General features: G+C 53.7%; 1 protein-coding gene across 4 annotated transcripts in view; it reads right to left on the bottom strand.

Moving 5' to 3' along the window:
• Positions 1-11,941, bottom strand: part of SMOX (spermine oxidase) — a 46,091-nt gene extending 34,150 nt beyond the window's left edge. For all 4 annotated transcript variants that reach the window (XM_059897555.1, XM_059897556.1, XM_059897559.1 and 1 more), the window contains exon 1: positions 11,766-11,941. The gene's annotated coding sequence lies outside the window, so the exon portion shown is untranslated. The remainder of the gene's footprint in view (positions 1-11,765) is intronic.
• Between the last annotated feature and the right edge of the window lie 222 nt (positions 11,942-12,163).

The raw sequence follows: 12,163 nt of genomic DNA, 5'->3' as shown, positions 1-12,163 counted from the left end.
GAGCAAGGATGGGGTCAGGATGACTTGGGTGACCAGTCATGACACCAGGACCAACCCTTACAAGTTCTGTGTCAAGTGGTCATCTCCTTTCCCCTTCACAACAAGCTTGTGAGGTAGGAAAGACAAAAAATTGGTGCAAGACCCACAGGTGGGAGGAGGGCCCCGGTGGTCTGACTCCAGAGCCCAGTTCTCTCCTTAGGGCTATCACAAGAGTTGGGAAAGCTTCTCCAGGCCGTCTCCCATCGAAGGGCTGAGCCTGCCTCCAAACACACAGCCCAGGGCCCCTCTCCCAGCCCCACTGCATAGGGCATCACATGCAGGCATGGCCCTGACCAGCCCCTGACCTGGGTTAGTGTCCCCACATGGAGATCCACCCATTCAGCAGATGGGGCATTTGAAGCCTGGGAGGTGTGAGCTGGCAGATGAAGAGGTAGCCTCCCGGCGGGCTTCTCCCCTCTCCCCGCCAGGAGCCACAGCCCTCACAGTTCTGGAGGGAAGGAGGACAGCACAGTCAGCACTTTCCCCTGACTCTTTCAAAACCACTGACAAGAAATGAGGCTTGTGAGACAGCTCAGCCAGTGCAGTTTCCCCTTGCTGGCCCCTCGTGACTCTGCACAAAGCCCGTCTGTGCTTCGGCTCCAGCCCCTGGGGGAGGGGGGTCAGGGAGGGGGGTCCCCTGCAGGCCAATCCTCTCTCCTGAGCCACGGGTGGGTCCCCACTCTGCCCAGCCCAGGACTCGTGCTCCTGGCCCACAGGGCAGACCGCAGCCCTGACAGCAAGGCTGGGCTGTCCAAGGCTTTTGCTGGGTTCAGGCAGTACTTGTGGGAAGAGGGTCCCCTCCATTATAAACTCTCTTCCTGCAAAACTCCCTCTTCTATGCTCATCCCCCACCCCCAACCCCCATTCAGCATGGTTTATCACAGAGCAAAGGTGGCATGCATGATCACAACATGGAAAAAAGAAAACATCCCCCCAAAATCCAGCCAACAGATAAACCCCATAGCAAATCTCTATTTATTAAGCCCTTCATGTGCCAGGTCCCATGCTGGGCACTTTCCATTCATGGCATCATTTAATCCTCCCAAACACCCTGGTGCCCATTTTATAGATGAGGAAACATCAGAAAGGTTCACAGGTGTGATGGAGGCCACCCAGACAGAGTGAGGGGTAAAGCAGGGCTTGACAATGCTCAGCTCATCTCTCTCTACCCAGCACTTGCTCACCTCTCAGGCCCTCACTCAGCCTCCCGGGGCAGCAGGCCTAAGGACAGCCCTCAGCCTGGCACTTCTGTCTTACCCGTCCCCACACACTGACACTGCACACATTGTGCTAGGCACCCGGGGCTAGCAGGAGGTATCCCCAAGCCTGGCAGCTTAACCCAGCTACACTGCCAAAACTGGGGCTGCCGCCGGGAGATCACCTGCCTCCTGGCCAGGGCGTTAGTCAGGTGGGCTGCAGGCCAGCCACCCTAGTCTCCCTGCCCCACAGGGACTGGCTTAAGGCTTGCCAGACCACAGCCCTTTGCCCTTGATTTTATCCTCCATAAAGAGTGACAAGGATAGTGGTCTAATGGCTTCTGGCAGCACAAAAGAAAATTCTAAGAGCAACTAAATGATAATTCCCTCTAAACAGTCACCTCCTGGTCATCTGGCCCAAGATTTTCCCCTCCTGGTAACTCCAAGGTGGTTTAACTATGCTCTCCTAACAAGTCCTAGCACAGGATCTCCTGACACAGGATCACCCAATAAAGGGCTCTTCATAAAGTTCAACCCTGAAGCAGAACACCACCCTCCCCCACCCCTGCCAACCTCAGAAAGAGCTGGAACTAGGTCTGAAAAGCCAATGGTGTTCATTTCAAAATGCACCCATGGGCCCCATGATTCAATCCATAGAACACCTATAGGGTTAAGACGCTGAGCTTAGACAATAAACATATTCTTCAAGTTCTTTTATTGAGTTCAAAGAGAGACTTAATAACTGACCAGCTTTTGGAATCAAGAAATGCCTGTCCTTATAATTCTATCATCGTTACCACTATTTTTCACTGAGTACGTCCAAGGTACAGAGGGCAATGCTAAGCATTTCACGTGGAATATTTCGGTTGATCTTCATGTCACTATCCCCCTTCTACAGAGGAAGAAACTGAGTTTCAGAGAGTTTCCACAACCTGTCATCTAACATAAGGCACTCCAAAATATACTCAGTAAGATACTAAGGCTCAGGCTTTACTCTTTTTTTAAAACCAAGGAATGAATCAAGTTTATCACCTTTTCTTGAGTTACTTTCTCAGATTAACTCAAAAGTTTTGCATTAATTGTATATGATTTTTAATTTTCCAAAATAGAAAAGATAAAAGAGATATGTTTGTTTAACATTTAAAGGCCTCATTTAAAAATCTTTCCTATGAATGTTTGCCCACTGGTGGTCCTGCGTGTCTCCTACTTAGCTGACTCAAGGTCTAGTTATTTGCTAGTCCACTAGGAGCACCCATCAGTGTCTTCTCCCTAGAGTCAGGAGTTTGGGGGAGCTGGGCTGGGCTGGCTTGGGGAAGAGGTCTGGTTGTGGGTAGGAAGGCATGGTTGAAGGTTTGGAGACGGGCTCTGAGGGGTCTGTGACTTGAGGAAAAGGCATGAAACCAGATGTCCTAGAACCTGGGCTTGAGACCCAGTCATGCCATTTGCTGGCACTGCCAGAGTTCCCATTTGTGAAATAGCTCATGCCCCGTGGGCCACATGCGGAGGACAGGAATTATGGGTCTACCAGGGCCTGGCACAAGGCTGCAGAGGGTGGCTGGGTTCTTTGTTCTGTTTCCTAATAAATTACAACTCATTTCCAAGTGCTGCTTCTCTTGGTCTTAAATCACACCTTCCTTAACACCCTCCCGCAAGAAGCAGCTAGATGATAAAGGAATCTGGACTGAGGGTCAGGGGTACTGGACTTACCCCCGCCGCACAACAGCCAAGCCACCCTGGTCTGATTGAACCCAAATGCTTTTCTTCATCCTCCATCCTACTGACCCCTGATTTAGAGAGAGCAAGACAAGCCTTGGGCTCCTGCCTATTTGAGGAAGAAAGAGACAGGGCCAAAGGAAGAAGAAAGTGCAGCTGAACTGGGTAAGAAAGCTCACTGAGCACCCCCTACCAGGGCCTCCCTGAGGGCTGTTGTCACCACATAGGCCTGTTACCCACATCACACCATTACAGCAACTTCTGGGTCGCTGTTTGAAATGCTGCACCCCATCACTTCCACCTGAGCTGCTGAACAAAGAGTCCTCACACCTCAGAGGATATGAGGTGTGGTGAGGGGCAAGGCAAGGTGGCCTCACTGACCTTCTCTCCCAGCGACAGGGGAGGCAGGAGGAGCACGAGCCCGGGGACACTCCCTGTCCTACACTTTAGACACCCCTTCCAGGAAGGTGACAAGAGTGAGATTCCTAAACTTTTGGGAAAATGACTCAGAGCTCTGATAATCTGAGTGTCATATGAGCAACTCGCCCCTCCCCATGCTTGAGACATGAAAGCACACAGCAATTCTCTAAGGAAGCCCAATGAGGGGGGAGGGGTCCTGTACCCCCAACCCACCATCACACCCTGCCACTTTTCTCACTAAACCACTGATCTGATCAAACCACTGCCCTGCTCAAAAACCTTCAATGGCTCCCAGTGGCCTAATGAATGAAGGCAGGTCCCTGACACCTCCTCCCTGCCCTCAGCCCCCCTGTCTCCTACATACACCCACTGGACCCCACGACTCCCATACCCAGACTAGGCCCACAGGGCCCAGGGTGGCCTGTGAAATCTCCTCACTCTGCCCAGATATCCCCACCCTGCTAGCCACTCCCCCAGGAAGTCAGTCCTCACTCTTTTCTTGCTGTTCTGGAAAATCACCCCTCTGTTCTAATCAAGACCCTATCCTGAGCCTTACATGCTCTCTGCTGACCTTTGTGCCTCTCAAATCCCTGACGAGTGTCCCCTTCCCTGGGTCCTTCCTGGAGACACTGCCTGCAGCCATGTCAATCACATTAAGAGCAGCCAACAAGAATCTGGGTGTCACAACAACCCTATGAGAGAGGTAACATTATCCCCACGGTACAAATGAGGATAGTGAGACACAGAGAGGTTTTACCTTCTTGCCCAGGGATCACAACCTCACTCTCTGAGATGAGAGGCTGGGAAAGAACTTGCAGGGCAAGAAGATGGGAGGGAAGGATGGGATAGGAGGCCCTCCCAGAATCCCGAAGACCCAGGCCTGGTTACTATTGGGTCCCTTGCTCACCCACAGTGAAGCAAAGCTGCTGCCACTAGAACCCAGGTCTGGTCCTGGGCCCCAGTCCCCTCCAGGCCATCCCTCCCTCTACAGTACCCTTTTCTTCCACTAACTCTCCAAATGTACCCATCCCACCAAGTCCACCTCCCCCAGGAAGCTATTGTTCCACCCTACCTTCCCTCCCTGGCACTTCTGGACCCACCCATCACCCGTGTTTGTAGTCTCTCATGGAGCAGCATCCTCCCATATCAGCCCTTCCCACCAGGTGTTCTATTGGTCAGTTGGTCATTATTAAGATGTCTTCAAAAAAAAAAAATTGTCTATGATCAAATCAGTTTAGAAAACACCAGTTTCTTTTCTACAGGACTTGTCAAAGCCTTTAATTCTCTTAAATGCATTCTGAATCTCCCATAGGACAGTGGAGTGGATTTTCCAGTTTCTACCCTTGTTTGTCCCCTGAACCCTTGAGGTTTCTCAGAACAGTCTTTGAGAAATGCCACCTCCTCCCACCCCCTCAGGACAGCCTGGCACAGCAGGGGGCACATGGGTAGGAATCAAGAGGGGTAGTGGGGGGGGTTATCCTTTTAGGAGTTATGAGTGACATTTTGAGAGCTTAGCCTGAAAGCCCCTCTTGGCACTGCCCACGGCAACAGAACCTCTGCCTTTAGTGTCTGCCCTTCCCACCTTTCTTTGAGTGAGGTGACTGCCTACCCTCCTGCTAGGGTCTAGAGGGACCTCATCTGACCAGTGGTCTCAGATACCACCCGTCAGGCTCTGCAAAGCCCAGAGAACAAGGGGTCTTGGGAGATCCCCAAATCAAGCTGGACAGCTCTTCTGGGCAAATTGCTCATTCTACTCCATCATCAGCACGCAAGTTTCAATAGCAAACCAAAATTAAAATGTATTAAGCTGCCATTCTGGGAACATGCAGTGCTCTACTCAACAAACCCTGCAACTCTCTCCCCTGCTCCCCAGAGAGGGGACTGAATCCCTCAATTTACAGGAAACTGAGTCCTCAGAGCAGAGCAGACACTTGCCTGTAGTGTCTCAGCCAGGGGCAGAGCAGAATGAAGCATCCAGGCCTCCCCACTTCCAGGTGCACTGGGGAGGTGGCCTGAGTGGAATAAGACCCCAACAGCAGCTCATGCAACCATCAGGGCAGCTACAAGGACTCACGCAGGCCAGGCGGGGGTCAAGGATGCTCGCTGGGGGTGAGAGCTCAGCAGCTGGGGGGACTTTAGGGGCTTTCAGGAGAAGATGGCATGTCTAAGTCTGGCGTCAGCTGTTTCCCCAATCTCCTTGGCCCAACCCTGGCTGGAGGAAGAGTGCTCACCCCAGATTGGCTAACCACAGGGCCGGGCTTGGCTGTGGGGAAAGATAAGATGCCCTACATGCCGCCTGCATGTCACCCTGCCCAGGGGCAGTCGCCTAAGACACTTTCTCATGGTTTTGGGAGCTCCTCAAAGTCAGGCACCCTAGAAATCAGGCCTGTGCTCCCAGCCTGAGACCCAAGTCCCCAGAAGCACCTCACCCAGCCCCACCCCCCCAAAAGAGTAGCCCCTGCATCCCATACCCTCCACATGCTCCCCTCTGCCCTGCCCCCATATAAGCAGTCTATACGCCTCCCCCAACACAGTTCATAGGAGCCAGGACAGTCCCCTTTATCTGTTTCGGGTCTCACCTGATCTGTGCCCATCCCTGTACCTGCCTGGCCCAAAGTCCCCAGTCTCAACCCTCACTACACAAAGATAACCCATTGGCCAGCAGCATCACACCACCCAGGAGCTTGTTAGAAATGCAGAGTCTCAGGCCCCACCCCAGACCTGCTGAATTGGAACCTGAATTTTAACAAGCTGTCCACATGTATGCTAGAGTTTGGGAAGTAATTTTATAGACCACTGCTCTAATCAATTCCTTGCACCTATGGCCTATAAGCTTTGATGGTTCCCCAGGGCCTAGTGAATCAAGTCTAGACTCAGTGGCTTGACAATCAATGATTTGACTGACTTGTCCAGGCCTGGACTCCCCTTCCACCTCAGGAATGCCATCCCCTCCTGTGTCGGTCAAAGCTACCCAAGACTTCAGGGCGCTCTAAAAGCACCACCTCCTCCAAGAAGCTGGTCTGAACTGCACCTCATTACATCATATCTGGCATGGCTCATTCTTATTTCCTGGTGAGTGGGGACCCTGTCCTGTGTTCCCAGTGGCCCCAAGCACCAGAGTGGGGCATAGAAGATGCCAGGTGCCAACCAGAGGTAACAAGGCACAGTGTCCAGTTGTTGGAAAGTCCACCCTCAGCTCTAGCCTGCTGAACTCAGGCTCTGCCACAGCCTTCACCTCAACTCAGCAGACAAGGACTCAAGCAGTGTGGACAAGCCTCCTGCATACTCCAGAGAAGGAGCACTCCTCAGAAACATGGGCCTAGTGAGCTTCCAGCAGCAATGTGCTTGCTCTGGGCCTCAGTTTCCCAAAATGCAGAAGAGAATGCCACTGAGTCTGCCTCCCTCTTTTCCTGGAGGGCTGGGAGGATCTGAGATAGATGAGCAGATCCCCTAAACCCTGGGGTCAGAATTTGCAGCAAAGAGACTCCAAACCCTTTCTCAGCCTATTAGCCAGGCCCCTGGGAGGCCAAGTCACCTGCCCAGAGGTGTCCTCATGACCAAACAGGAAAGCCTCAAAGGACAAGGCTGCCACACCCTCCTCCCCACTCCCTCCTTCCTGGCCCAGTTCCTACAGACGGGCATCCCATGGGGAGTCCTCGCTCTTTACCCTGGGTCTGCAAGAAGGTGCTCAAGCATGTAACCTCAAGGAGTTCCTGGCTTCTGTAACCTCAAGGAGTTCCTGGCTTCTACAACCTCTGGGGAGCAAAAGAAAAGTCTCTCTAATCTCATTTTACAGACAGACAAAAAGGGGTAAGGACAGGGCCAATACTGAAGTGGATTAAGCTCTTTTCAGTTCCCATTTCTCTGTTCCCCCAGCTCTGCTCCCACCTTCAGTCCAGTCCTACTCAGACCCCCATCCAGGTTTCCCAAGGCCAAGTCTGAAGCTCCACCTCACAACATCCTAGATGGAATACAAAACAGGCCAGTTTATCTGCAGCGTTCCTACCTGACCTCTCTGGGCTCTCCAGAGGCAGATGAAGAGGGCAATGTGGCAATGCTGAACCCAGAGAAGTGACACTCCAATGGTGGCATCTCAAGCAGGGAGCTGTTTTTGTACGAGAAGTAGGTGTCCTCCCTAGCTCTCGGAAATCACAGTGTGCATGACACCCAACTACCTGGCCTGGGCCCAGAGCCCCTCCTGGAAGAAACAGAGAGACTCAGCTGCCCACTCTGAGTGAGGACCCTTTCTACCTTACAGGGTGTGACTTCTTTCCTACCTCCCCAGCCCCGAGGCCAGGCACCTCTGCAGGTCAGGAAAAAACATTTGTTAAGAAGACTTCAGCTGGCGCATATCTGAGAGGCATGAAAGAAGTGACAGAGTAGAGTGTCTTAGAGCATTTATTCTGGAGCCAGGCTGCCTAAGTTCAAATCCTTGCTCTGTCACTACCGAGCTGTATGACTGTGCCTCAGTCTTCCAGTCTGGAAAATAGGAATAAGACTTACCTCACAGAGCTGTTAAGAGGATTCAAGGAGCACTTCCCTGGTGGCACAGTGGTTAAGAATCTGCCTGCCAATTCAGGGGACACGGGTTCAAGCCCTGGTCCGGGAAGATCCCACATGCCGCGGAGCAACTAAGCCTGTGTGCCATAACTACTGAGCCTGCGCTCTAGAGCCCACGAGCCACAACTACTGAACCCATGTGCCACAACTAATGAAGCCCACGCACCTAGAGCCCGTGTTCCGCAACAAGAGAAGCCACCACAGTGAAGAGTAGCCCCCACTCGCTGCAACTAGAAAAAGCCCATGTGCAGCAACAAAGACCCAATGCAGCCAAAAATAAAAAGATAAATAAATAAATAAATTTATTAAAAAGAAAAGAGGATCAAAGGAGCTAATATTTGCAAAGTCCTTAGAACACTACCTGGCACGCAGTGAGTACACCAGGGCCCTGGCCTAGCCTCTTGGCCTCTGCCTGATTTCTCCCACCCAGGATACCCTCCTTTCTTCCATCTATCCCAGCTCAAAGCTTTTCCTAGGCATGCCAGCCCAGCCCTGATCTGAACCCCTATCCCCTAGTTCCAGCACTCACCTCCCAATGTTACCTTGGTCCATCACCAGTCCCGCTGTCCAGGGCCAAGCTTCCCTCTCCCAGATCTGAGGTCCCTCATTTCTTAGCCCTCCATTCTGAGAGCACTAGCCAAACAGCTCAATTCTCAGTTGGCTCCTCTGTGCAAAAAGGAGAGCTGTGTGTGGAAAGACAAGGGTCTACAGAGACCCCCAACTCCAGCTTCTGCCTCCCCTTCAACTCCCTGCCCTGAGAGCTAGGCACCCAGCACTCACCCAAGAGATTGGGTAAAATAAAGCCCTGGCTGCCCAGGCCATCCCCATCTCATGAGTTAGAAAACACACACAAGCACACAGGCACACACTCCTCTGTTGACCCAGTCTGGATTTCCACCAAAGAGAGCAAAGGAAATCATTTCTCCCCCACCCACAGCAACCCACATCAACTCCACACCCCCTCAGACCCACCCAATCTCCCACTAGGCATACAGGCCTGCCTTTGAGCCTTCCCTTTTTCCCACTGACCCCGTCAGATTCTTGCAGTGATTTGCACAACTGCTTTCATGGAAAGAAAATAAAAATCCTTAGGATCACCTGAGGTTTACAGGGGGCTCCTGCACTGCCTTGACCTTTCCACCTGGCTCAAGATTTCCTGAGTATCAGCTACATGCCAGGGACTGTGCTAAATGCTCTAGATACAGCAGTGGGCCATTCAGTCAAGGTTCCAGCCCTTAGAAAGCCAGAAAAAGTAAACAGACAACTGCAACAAATGGTTATGAACTGTGATAAATACAATGAAGAAAGTAAACCAGGTGCTACGATGAATTACAGGGAATGATGGGCTTCTACCAAGACTGGGAAGGCATATGAGGAAGGCATATTTAAGCTGAGACCTGAAAAATAAGAAGGAGCATAGCCAGCCCAGTAGAAAACCTTGGAAGAACATTCCAGGCAGAGAAAACAGCACAGGCAAGGAACACAGGGCAGGAAAAAGCTTAGGTGTTCAAGGGGCAGAAGTGATTCAGGTGTGGCTGTCAGGAAGATGAAAAGGGGACAGTGTTAGGATAAGGCTGGGGGAGGTCAGCAGTGACCAGACCTTGGAAGATCTGAAAGGCCAGGGGAAAGCTTTGAAATTTCATTCCAAGTGCAATAGGGAGCTATTGAGGGTCTTAGAGGAATGAGACTACTCAATATTTTTCTAAATTGTTCTTGCTGCTCTGTTAAAATGGATTTGAGGAGGCAATTGCAGACTTAGGGAAAGCAGGCAAAAGCTACTACAATATTCAGGCAAGATATAAAAGGTGGCTTGGCCTGGGGCAGTAGCCTAGGGCAGCAGCAGTGGAGTCAGAGCATGAAGAATAGGCCTGAGATAGATTTGGCAAAAAGAACCAAAAGCACTTGCTGTAGCACTAGATGTGGAGGGGGAGGAAAAGGGAGGAGATGATGCCACCTGGTTTCCTGTCTTTAATGGTGGGTGGGTTATGGACCCTTTACTGAGATGGGAAGGCCTGCAGAGAGTCATGCTTGGGGAGCGCAGTCAGGGTTCTGTTTCACCCATATTAACTTTTTCATACCCACGATGCCATAAGTCATCAGATGGGTGGCTGGATAGAGAGGTTTGGACTGGAGATAAAATTTGCTACTTAAAATCATGAGAATGAAAATGATATACATTTAAGACCTGTGTTTGTAAATTAATGTTTGATTTTAAAACTTATAAGAAAAAATGAGAGCTTGAGGGGTATGTAAATAGAAGGGACTCAGGGGAGAGGAGCGGGCTGAGAACAGAGCCCAGGGATCCTCCAACATTCAGAGTGAGTGAAGGAGTTGTCCTTAAAGACAAGTAAGGAAGGGCTTTGGTTGGGGTAAAGGGGGGTTGGTAAGGAAGAAAACCAGGAGAAGCCAAGAAAGGATATGGGAGAGAATGATCAAGACCAAGGGAGGTCAAGGAAGACCTACTTGTGGGGGAGTGTAAATCACAGGAGACCTTTACTTGGGTAGTTTCAGTGAATTGCTGGGACCAAAGCCAGGTCAAGTGAGCTGAAGAACCCAGGGACCACAAGTACAGACAGCTCTCTGCAGAAGTTTTGCTGTGAAGGGAAATGGAGAAGTGTGTCTGTAGCTAGGGGAGAATGAGGGATGAAGGAAAAAAGGGGGGCCATAAAATGGAGGGGAGGTGTGGCAAAGCATGTTCTTACACTGTTGTGAATGATCCAGGGGAAAAGTAGCCACTTTTAATACTGGAGCGAGGGGAAGTAACTTGAAGAATGGGGGACAGGGAGCAGACCATCTTGGAACCCTAGTTAGGCATTAGCCTGTGGCAGGAGCCCAGCTAACAAGAGGAAAAGGGAGGGGGGCAAAGATGCAAAACGCAGATGTGGGGCCTTCACTACACACACTTTCAGATGCACGCCTACCCATTCCAGTGACCCCCCTAGACACTTGCCGTTTTGCTGCCTGCTCCAAACACGGACAAGTTACCCACCCCCTCCGCGGATTGGCACGGGATGTGCCACCACAGGCAGACTGTTCAACCAACCTGTGGGCACATCTCACCACAGGTGCCAGCCACGGCGCTTCTCTTATCAGGCCATACCCCGCTTCCTGGTGCAAGCTCCGAGGGGGTCCCCAGGCCCCTCACCGGCTCTACCAGAGCCCCAGCCCCCACCCCTGGGCAGTGGGTGAGTCCCTCCCCCAAATTGAGCATTCGACACTCCCTACCCCTTTCCGAGCCTGACTCTCGCCTAGCCCAGCGCAGCCCGTGAGCCCCTAGTTGGCTCTTCGGAGAGAGCTGCTCCCCACATTGTCCGGGGGACACCCCGAGAAGACCACCTGGACGCCCTTTGGGAGGGCGGCCCAGCCTCTCCCCGTGTCCCAGCCGTCGCCCCGGCGCCTCCTCTTCCCTCCCCAGTGCCCATGCTCTGGGCGGCCCAAGCCGTCGCGGGGCGTCCGCGCCCGGCTTTGTCTGCGCCCACGGAGCGCGCCCGCCGGGCGCCGCGGGCGCTCCCCAGCTGCACGCAGCCCCAGGGTCCTGCCTGCCTTCCACCCTCCCACAGCCCCCCACCTCGGGACCACCGCCACCCGGCCTGACCGCCGCCTCCCACGACGCGAGCGAAGGGGCGCGGCGCCCACCGCCCTCGCCGGCCTCCGGGAATGTCGGGCAACCTGGCCCTCCCGCCCGAGCGCCGCTCCGGCTGCCGGAGCCCCGGGCCGGACGAGCCCTCGGGGCCGCAGCGGGCCCCTCACCCTCCCGCGGCGGACGCAGCTCCAGCCTGCGCTCGAGCGGGGCCGGCGGCCGGGGGTCGGGGAGCCGGGAGCAGCCGCGCGTGGTACCTTTCCCTGCTGAGCCGGGGAAGTGAGTTTGTGACGAGCGGCTCTCCACCTCGGCCTCCTCCGCCTCCCCTTCTCTTCAGCCGCCTGGCTTCCTCCTCCAGCCGCCGCCGGGACCGTAGGGGCCCGAGCCAGCCGCCGCGGCCTGTGTGGGGCCCCGCTCCGCCTAGCGTCCCCGGCCCACCGCCCCCCCGAGTCTGTTCAGGCCCGGCCCCCGCTCCGCCTCGGGGCGGGGACGCGCCGAGCTCCTCCCCCGACCCTCCCGCCGCGGGTGGGGAGGCTGAAGGCTGCGTTGGCAGAGAACCTCAGTGACTCTCCTTGCGGAGGGACCCGGGCCCACGCTCCCCACCTGGGTTCCACGGCCCCCTCCTCAGGCTGGGCGCCGAACGTCCCCACCTGTT

Source organism: Balaenoptera ricei, chromosome 15 (genome assembly GCF_028023285.1).
Source record: "Balaenoptera ricei isolate mBalRic1 chromosome 15, mBalRic1.hap2, whole genome shotgun sequence".
In the NCBI taxonomy this organism is placed as follows: domain Eukaryota; kingdom Metazoa; phylum Chordata; class Mammalia; order Artiodactyla; family Balaenopteridae; genus Balaenoptera; species Balaenoptera ricei.
This window is presented reverse-complemented; position numbering and strand designations above follow the sequence as displayed.